Raw genomic sequence first — 8,522 nt, 5'->3', positions numbered from 1 at the left:
TTTTTTTTTTTTTTTTTTTTGTAGCTGTCACATCAGCGCTGCTCTGGGCAGCCGTGCCTGCCGCTCTGCTTCCACGCATGCGCGGAGCCGACCGGCTCGCCTAAGGAGAGGGAGCGGGGCGGCACTGCAGGACCCCTGCCCGCGGCAAAATGGCGGCGCCTTTCTCAGGAGCGGGAGTCGCGCCGGGCTCGGCTCGGGACAGGGCGCCACGCTGAGGCGCGGTGCCGCAACGAGGTTGGTGGTCGGTATCGGACTGAGGCGAGGCGAGACGAGGCGGGGCGGCAGGCGGTCGGTCGGTCGGGGCGCTGCACGGTCCTCGGCTTCTGCGGAAATGCCTCTTATGCGCGGCGGGGGCGGTGTGCGGCGGGGTCTGCACTTCGCGGGGCTTCGGGGGGCTTGGGGAGAGGGGGAAGGAGCAGCGGGAAGCGGTGGGGGGGGGGAGGGAAGGGTTGGCGGTTGTGTGGGCTTGGCCGTCTCCCCTCTGGGTTGGATGGACTGCTCCGTCCCGAGGCATGCTGGGAGCTGTAGTTCTGTGGTGCCGAGCGGTCACGTGGGCTCCGGGCATGCGTGGCCGGTCTTCCCCCGAGCCGGGGCCGGGCCGGGCGGGCTGGGAGGCGCAGGTTGCCGCTGGATGCGACCGCAGTTGCTGGCGGTACGGCAAGCGAGAGCCTTCGGGGGTGCCTTCCCGGAGCGTCGGGCCGGGAGAGGTGGAGGAATGCGGTAGCCGGGCGCGGGTCCTTGCTGCTCTTGATCGTTGGGCTGTGCCTCGGAGGTATTCCTCTTCCTGAATTAAGACAACCGTCTCTCTCCTTTTTCTGCAGCTCACCAGGGCAGAAGCAGCTCCCCACTGCTAGAACCCCTGTCGGGTTTATTGCCGAGCGAAGGTGGCACGCTGGGTAAACTAAGGAAATCTGCTGCTGGTGTGCTGCAGTTGCAGGTTTCCCAGGAGAAAGCAGCCTGTCTGTCCCGACTGTCCAAGTAAGTCATAGTGACCTTCGGGTGAAATCGAGGCATGTTCTAGTAATTTTCCTGCACCTCAGGCTCAAAGGCTTAATTGAATTTGCAGAACTGCAAATGGATTTGAGGAGTTTTTTTCCTTTTTTTTTTTTTTTTTGGAAGGAGGCAGTCCCTAAACTGATGCAGTCTAACTGCATCTAAGCTTTAGGTTGTTACTTCCATAAGCTGTAAAGGAACTTTACATGTTTTTTAAATGGAGTCTTGTGTGCGTGCGTTTGGCTTGTCCTGATGGCTGGTGTAGATGGTTGCTCACGTGACCAAAAACTCCTTGTGCTGATGCTGGATCTGTCCCTCAATAAAGGACTGCATCCCGTATGTTCAGCTTTTCTTCCTTACAATGTCATAGTTATTTTATTTATTTTTTTTTCTGAAAGAAAGGGTGGATTTTTCATCAGTCTCTCTGTGAGCATATCGAACCAGGCTGCAGTAAATACAAGCCAGTAAGTAGGCTGCAGCGTGTACTGGACAGTATCAGAGTACTACTCTGCTAGCTGAGAAGAGCCAGATGAAGATGCCCAGGGTAAGGGCTTGTTCTGCCTCAAGTTGAATGGAAAGATTCTGAAGTTGAGCATCCCAGGGGATGTTTGTAGGACTATTTTTAGATGACGAAAGTTCAGTTGGCTGTATATGAAGGGAATTTTGTTGGCTCTTTTAGACAGCTATTCCTACCGAAGATCTTATCAGGTGGTGATGTTGCAGTTTATATGTTCTGTAGTGTCTGTATCAAAATAAACTGGCAGATGAATAAATGAGCAGGCACAAATACATAATACAGGCACATGTGACTCTATAGCTGTGTTGTGGTTTAACACAGCTGGCAGCTAAGCACCACACAGACGTTCGCTCACCCTCCCCCCTCCCTCTCTGGGATGGGGGAGAGAAACAGGAAAGTGAAGCCTGTGGGTTGAGATAAAGACAGCTTATTAAGACAGGAAGGTAATAATAATAATGGTAATAGTACTACTACCACTAATGTGTACGAAACAAGTGATGCACAGTGTAATTGTTCACCACCTGCTGACCGATGCCCAGCCTATCCCTGAGCAGCTGGCCCCTCCATCCTGGCTAGCCACCCCTATATATTGTTTAGCATGATGTCAGATGGCATGGAATACCCCTTTGGTCAGTTTGGGTAAGCTGTTCTGGGTCTGTCCCCTCCCAGCTCCTGCTGCACCCTCAGCCTGCCACCAGTCCCTGGCTTAGTGTAAGCATTGCTCTGCAACAATTAAAACATCAGCATGTTATCAGCACTCTTCTCATCCTAATCCAAAACATAGCACCCTACCAGCTACTGGGAGGAAAATTAACTCTATCCTAGCTGAAACCAGGACAAGCTGAGATTAAATGACGTGCAGTTTCTTCTCTGTTTTATCTTTCAAAGCATGTTCTTGCTGAGCGCCTGAGCTTTTTGCTCACCTTACCGAGGGAGGAAAGGAATGGCTGTGCTTCTTCCCCCCTCATCACTATTTTTTTTCCACTTCTCCCTCGATGGCAGGGACTCAATGTTATTCTCAGATGTCCATGTGAAAATTTTAAAGAATACTAATGGTGAAAACTGACAGAATTGAGTGACCTTTTTCAAGGTGGAGGGTAAAGAACTTGGAAATTTCTAGTATGTTAAAGTTACTTTGTTAACAAAACTGATGTGTTAGCTGCTTGCTGTTTCTAGTTTTTTGGTTTGGCTTGGTTTTCCTTTCAGTAGTCTCCCAAAAGGCTTTTGTTGACAAAGCTTTGTCCCACTTCAGCTTTAAGAATTACCATGGAAATAATGAACAAATGCTTGCAGGGCTTTCCAGAATGCTAGTTGTGGTCAGTCGAGAGGCCTGGGAGGCAATTCCTTTCACGTAATCGTAGAGTGGTTTGGGTTGGAAGGGACACTTAAAGATCATCTAGTCCATCCCCCTTGCCATGATCAGTGGTGTCTTTCACTAGGTCAGGTTGCTCAAAGCCCCATCCAGCCCAGCTTTGAGTACCTCCAGTAATGAGGCCTCCACAACTTCTCTGGGCAGCCCGTTCCAGTGTCTTACTACCCTCATCATGAAGAATTTCTTCCTTTCGTTCAATCTAAATCTATCCTCCTTCAGTTTAAAACTTGTCTTGCCCTGTCACTACAGGCACTGGTAAAAAGTCCTTGCCTGTTTCTTTTGTAAGTCCACTATACGTGTTTAAAGGTAGTAATGAGGTCTCCCCAGAGCCTTTTCTTCTCTGGGCTGAAGTGTGACAGAGCCCTGCTGCTGGTGCTGGCTTGCAGGTCAGCGCCGAGCTACCAGAAGGAGTTTTTTTTTTTTTTGTGCTTTTCCACTTCCTTCAAAGGGAAGTTGAAATACAGACAAGCTGACTGAGAACACTCCAAAGTGGTAGATGTGAAACTTTTTCAGGATGCCAGCTCTTTTCCTCTGTGAGCAGAAAGAAAGCTTGTTTGGGCACAGGTATCTATCACAGAGGGATGCAGCTCTCTCATTACCGCTTCTGTCGACTCCTGAAGTGTTCCTCTCTGATATCCTTGCCCGTCTGTGGCAGAAAAGTTTGTCCCTCAGATTGCAGAAGCAGCATTGTGGAATTTAAGTTTTGGTAGGTATTGAGATTGTACTTCTGAAATCTGATCTATTTCAAGATGCTACCTATCCTTTCAAACCTTGCTTCTCTGAAATCCAAGTCATTGTCATTATCCCAGTAATACTGAAGGGAAAAATGCTCCATTCAGCAAATTATCAGAAAGACAATCAGTTTTGGCAAGCCTCCCTCCCTTGGAATTTGTGGATTCCTTAAACTGGCCTGGCAGGAGTATTTGAAGTAAATACTATCCAAGAAAAAAATTATTCTCACATTTCCCCTCAAGGCTAAGAGATGGTTATCCAGCAGAATGCTTGCTTGAGGCATGGGCTCAACAGCCGATTAAATAATTGGCCTCGGGCAGGAGTGTGTGGGATAAAATACTGCAGACAGCACAGTCCATGCGTTTGGTTGTTTAATGCCACTGAGATCTGCTTTTATAGTAGGAATGTGTCAGAATTAGCAGTAATACGGGGAAACGATGCAAACCTGGAGGTAGGCAGTGAGCTTTGTGAGCAGGGAGTGCTGGTGTGGCCCTGTTCCCCTGACTACATCTGTGTGAATCAAGTAGGAGAAGTGAGTATGGACGTGGTATTTCAGCCCTTTCAGGTATCTGAATGTCACCTGAAAAGATGACAACATCCCTGCCCTGAAGGACCTGCCCACCACAGTCTATAGCATTACATACATTTGTGGATTGCTGGGCCTGAGAGTAGGGGACTGTGGGATGTTGGGGCTGGGATTTGATCTGGGGATTCCCTCCAGCCCTGCGAGCTTATGTTTCAAGTTTAAGCTTGGAAATAAAAGAGGGAGTGAGGGAAGAAAAAATCAAAACCTTACAGAGTCTCAGCTCCATTGAGGAATTTATAACAGTCTGTTTGCTTCTGGAAGAACTTCCCACTGCTGAGGATAGATGGGGTGGACCCCAAAAACTAGATGGGATTTTGTGTGAGCTGGTAATGCTGCCAGCAGAACTCCATAGCTGACGAGAGACATCGTTGGTTTTGATGTCTGTCACAATGGAAAATGCTTGTTTCATCCAATTTGGGGAAGTCGTATCAAACTCAGTCAGAAACAATATTAGTAAGACTCTATTATGCAGTCATAGTGAAAGTTCAGCATAGAGAAAAAACTGTGTGTATTAGGTAAGGTGAAAAATGGAGTTGCATCTCCCAGAAGTCCCAATTTGTGGTCTTTAATCTTTTTTTCTTGTTGGGGAGGGGGGAAAGGGGGGTAATGGGGGATAGAGACAAACATTACCCAAAAAGGTGACAAAATCTGTACCTAAAAAGCTCAGCTGCTACAGCTTTTATAAATGGTCTTTGCACTGCAAGTTTCAGTTTCCATGAAGCCAAATTGAGATAAATCTGAAAATTTCCATGGGTTTAAAAGAACGCTTACTAAAATGTTCTTGTCACTCACAATAATAACAGAGTGAGTGAACTTGTTCCACGTAGTGACCTTACTTTATTTTTTTTGTATTCCAGCAAACCGTGTACGATCCCAGGAGTGTAAGTACGGTCTTGTGTAGCATTGTCATTCTGCCCCACCACTCTGATATCTAACAAGGTAATACTTTCTGGATGTTGTCTACCAATTCTTTCCTTCCTTATGTAAGAGGTAGATGCACGTAACGCGTAGTTTGTCATAGAGCATCACTGAAGTACTGTTTTATTTGTATTTGTGAAGACAGCAGAATCAAAGATAGCTGCTCAGCGACTCCCACTGAGATGGTCATTAAGATAAAACAGTGAAGTTTCTAGCATATATTAAAAAGCCTGGAGGAATTAGCATAGCTTGCAGGAAATTGTGCTAGAAAGAGAGAGTATTTGACAGCAAACATGAAAATTTTGTGTTTTTACCAAGAAGGATGAGAACTGCTGCGTCTGCCCTGTGTTTGGATAGGTAAGTGGGGTGAGTGAGTTAAGAGGAGCTGAGCATAGAGTTTGCAGGGGAATTGGGAAATGAATGAGATAATTTAACCTGTTTGCCATTCAAGCATTTTTTTAAAAAATCCCATACTTTTTGTTATTATCCATAATTTTTAATATAAGTCTCTATTTTAATTGGTTTGGTTTTATGGATAGCAGCTAACTATAAAAAGAAACAAGATCGTGAAGTGTCCTTGGAGCCACTAACTCTACCTCTCTGTCTATTCCCTAAGAAGATGCCCTGGATTTAAAGGCGATCTGTATTAGATGAAGTATGAGAAGAAACAGCTTCTTCAGACACTTGCGCTCCTCTTCTTCAGCTTGTGCAGAAGGCTGACAGCCTGTCTCGCTCTGATCAGTGATATCCCACCAGCTCCTTCAGGAGCTTAGTGCTACATTTGGCATGATCTGATCTTCCTGATCCCCTCATTTCTGTGCTGCACCACCACCATCCTTGAGAACTCAGGTAGGATCTGAAGACCTTTGAGACTGCTAAAGAACTAAACCTCAGCTGTCAGTTTTAGCCCTTTGTATTCCAGATGTTTGTTTTGTTGGATGATGGTTTCATTTTCGATTTTGTAATACATTCTTTGTAGAGGTTATTTTAAGCAGACAAGTAGGTAGCCTCCTTCCTTCAGTGGATTTGTGTGGGTTTTAGCTAAGTATTGCACATTTTAGCAATTGCCCAGTGGTGGTTCTGGTCTTGACGATTCTCTAAAACCTTTGTCCACCTTGCCCTTTCTCTTTGTGAAATAAGATGCACGTTTGTGCAAAAATGGCATATGTTTTGCATAAGATGCCCAGTGGTTATGGTGCGTTTTCAGCTTTTTACACATAAGGGTCAATGTTTACTTAATCACTTAAGTGTAGTCCTGACTTTAAGTATAGGCGTAGCTAATAATTGTTACTCAAGTGGTTATAAAGTTTAAAATCACAGAATCATTCAGGTTTGAAGAGACCTCCAAGATCACCTAGTACAACCTCTGACCTAACACTAACAAGTCCTCAACTAAACCATGTCACTAAGTGCTAAATCTAAACGTCTTTTAAAGACCTCCAGGGATGGTGACTCAACCACGTCCCTGGGCAGCCCATTTCAATGCCTAACAACCCTTTCAGTAAAAAAGGTCTTCCTAAGATCCAGCCTAAACCTCCCCTGGCGCAACTTCAGCCCATTCCCACTCGTCCTGTCACCAGGCACGTGGGGGAATAGACCAACCCCCACCTTGCTACAGCCTCCTTTAAGGTATCTATAGAGAGTGATAAGGTCGCCCCTGAGCCTCCTCTTCTCCAGGCTGAACGATCCCAGCTCCCTCAGCTGCTCCTTGTAAGACTTGTTCTCTAGACCCCTCACCAGCTTTGTTGCTCTTCTCTGGACTTGCTCGAGCACCTCCATGTCCTTGCAGTGAGGGGCCCAAAACTGAACACAGTACTCAAGGTGCAGTGTCACCAGAGCCAAGTAAAGGGGTACAATCACTTCCCTGGACCTGCTGGCCACACTGTTTCTTATACAAGCCAGGATGCTATTTGACTTCTTGGCCACCTAAGCACACTGCTGGATCAGTTTGTTTATATATATACATATATATATGTATATATATGTTTGTTTATATGTATACATTTATACATATGTATACATACATATATGTGTGTGTATATATATAAATGAAACAGTCTGTGGAGTAAAAGATTTTTCTGCTTGTTGCATATACTCACGTATCAGCAAACTCATACATCAGCTAATCCAAACTGGGTGCCAAGCTGTGCCTTTTTTGTTGCCTGGAATATGCAGTCTGTGCACCTCAGGTGTACCTTGTCTATTAACTATCTCTTATGTTGTGCCACTCCATTAATATCAGTGGATGTACCTAGCACCACATAGAACGTGGAAATTTCTAGTATGGTAGTGTTACTCTGTTAACAAAGCTGACATAGTAGTCACATGCTGTTTCTATTTTTTTTATTCTTCTTTTCAGTAGTCTCCCAAAAAGTTTTTGTGGACACATTGTGTATCTTTTCTTGTTCTTCCAGGATTCATTTGGCAGGAAAGACGACCATGAAATCCGAGGGCTGTGGACAACCATCTACCAGATGGTTTTTGCAGATGCCTTTGGTCACATCATTTGTCCTTGTAGCTCTCCCTTTCCTTTATCTTGAGTTGAATTTTTGTGTAGCGCTATGTTTGCAGTGGTAACATTGCTGCCGAGGTGTTTTTGATTAAAAACAATCTTAACTGTAATAGTGAATTAACCGAGTGTGGCTTTGTATAATGACTCCCACGATCATAACATTTTTCTCCTTTGTCACAGATAGAAGAAAAGCTCTTTCCAGAGAGATGGAGAAAGAATTAATTATACCTCTGCCTTGTCCTAGAGACCAGAAGACATGGAGTAACTGTAAGCTGCGATTCTCAGGAGACATACTAAGAGTCTCGGGTTCCTTCTCTGTCTGCCCCCCAAGGCCTTAGGGATGAGAAATCTTAGGCTTAATGTTTTTCCCTATGAAATACTGTCGTGTTAAGGGGCGTAGCTGACTAACTGTTACGGGTCTGGTTGGATTCGGGTTACTGAACTACCACAGTTACATATTGACCAGTAACGTAGCATGCTCTTGCTCTAGTTGCGTTCAATGAGAACTGTCACGGGTAGGAACAATGCAACAAAGGGCAGTTTATTACAGCAACAGGGACACAGGTTCTTTGGAATTGCCAGCGATAAATTCACTGTCCGCAAAAGCAAGCGAGCACACATGAAGTACACAGGTACTCGTTCTGGCTATTAACGCGTTAAAAGGCACAAAGGCTCTAGAGATTTCTAAGTTTCTACAGAGACACCTGGTACAACCACGTGTTCAAATCTTACCCCATGACATCCCAATGCAGGGGGAAGAGAGGCGCTCAGCCCGTTGACTGATCCCGGAAGTCAGGAAGGTATTCTTCATGATAGTATCTTCCCTAACATCCCCTTTCACTTAAGCTAATGTACATTATCCACCAATCTATTCTCTTTAGTGACCAGTGAT

At 45.4% G+C, this 8,522-nt stretch overlaps 1 long non-coding RNA gene across 4 annotated transcripts in view; it reads left to right on the top strand.

Annotated features, from left to right (window-relative positions):
- Positions 1-8,044, top strand: part of LOC118162709 — a 12,942-nt gene extending 4,898 nt beyond the window's left edge. Inside the window, exons 2-5 of one of the 4 annotated variants that reach the window (XR_004748573.1) lie at positions 443-652; positions 822-978; positions 5,058-5,967; positions 7,811-8,044. This is a non-coding gene — a long non-coding RNA (uncharacterized LOC118162709). The other 3 variants (XR_004748574.1, XR_004748575.1, XR_004748572.1) reach the window with 3 other exon arrangements.
- Positions 8,045-8,522: the final 478 nt, after the last annotated feature.

Source organism: Oxyura jamaicensis, chromosome 2, assembly GCF_011077185.1.
Source record: "Oxyura jamaicensis isolate SHBP4307 breed ruddy duck chromosome 2, BPBGC_Ojam_1.0, whole genome shotgun sequence".
Taxonomy (NCBI): domain Eukaryota; kingdom Metazoa; phylum Chordata; class Aves; order Anseriformes; family Anatidae; genus Oxyura; species Oxyura jamaicensis.
The sequence above is the reverse complement of the archived record's forward strand: the minus strand, read 5'-3'. Positions and strand labels throughout refer to the sequence as shown.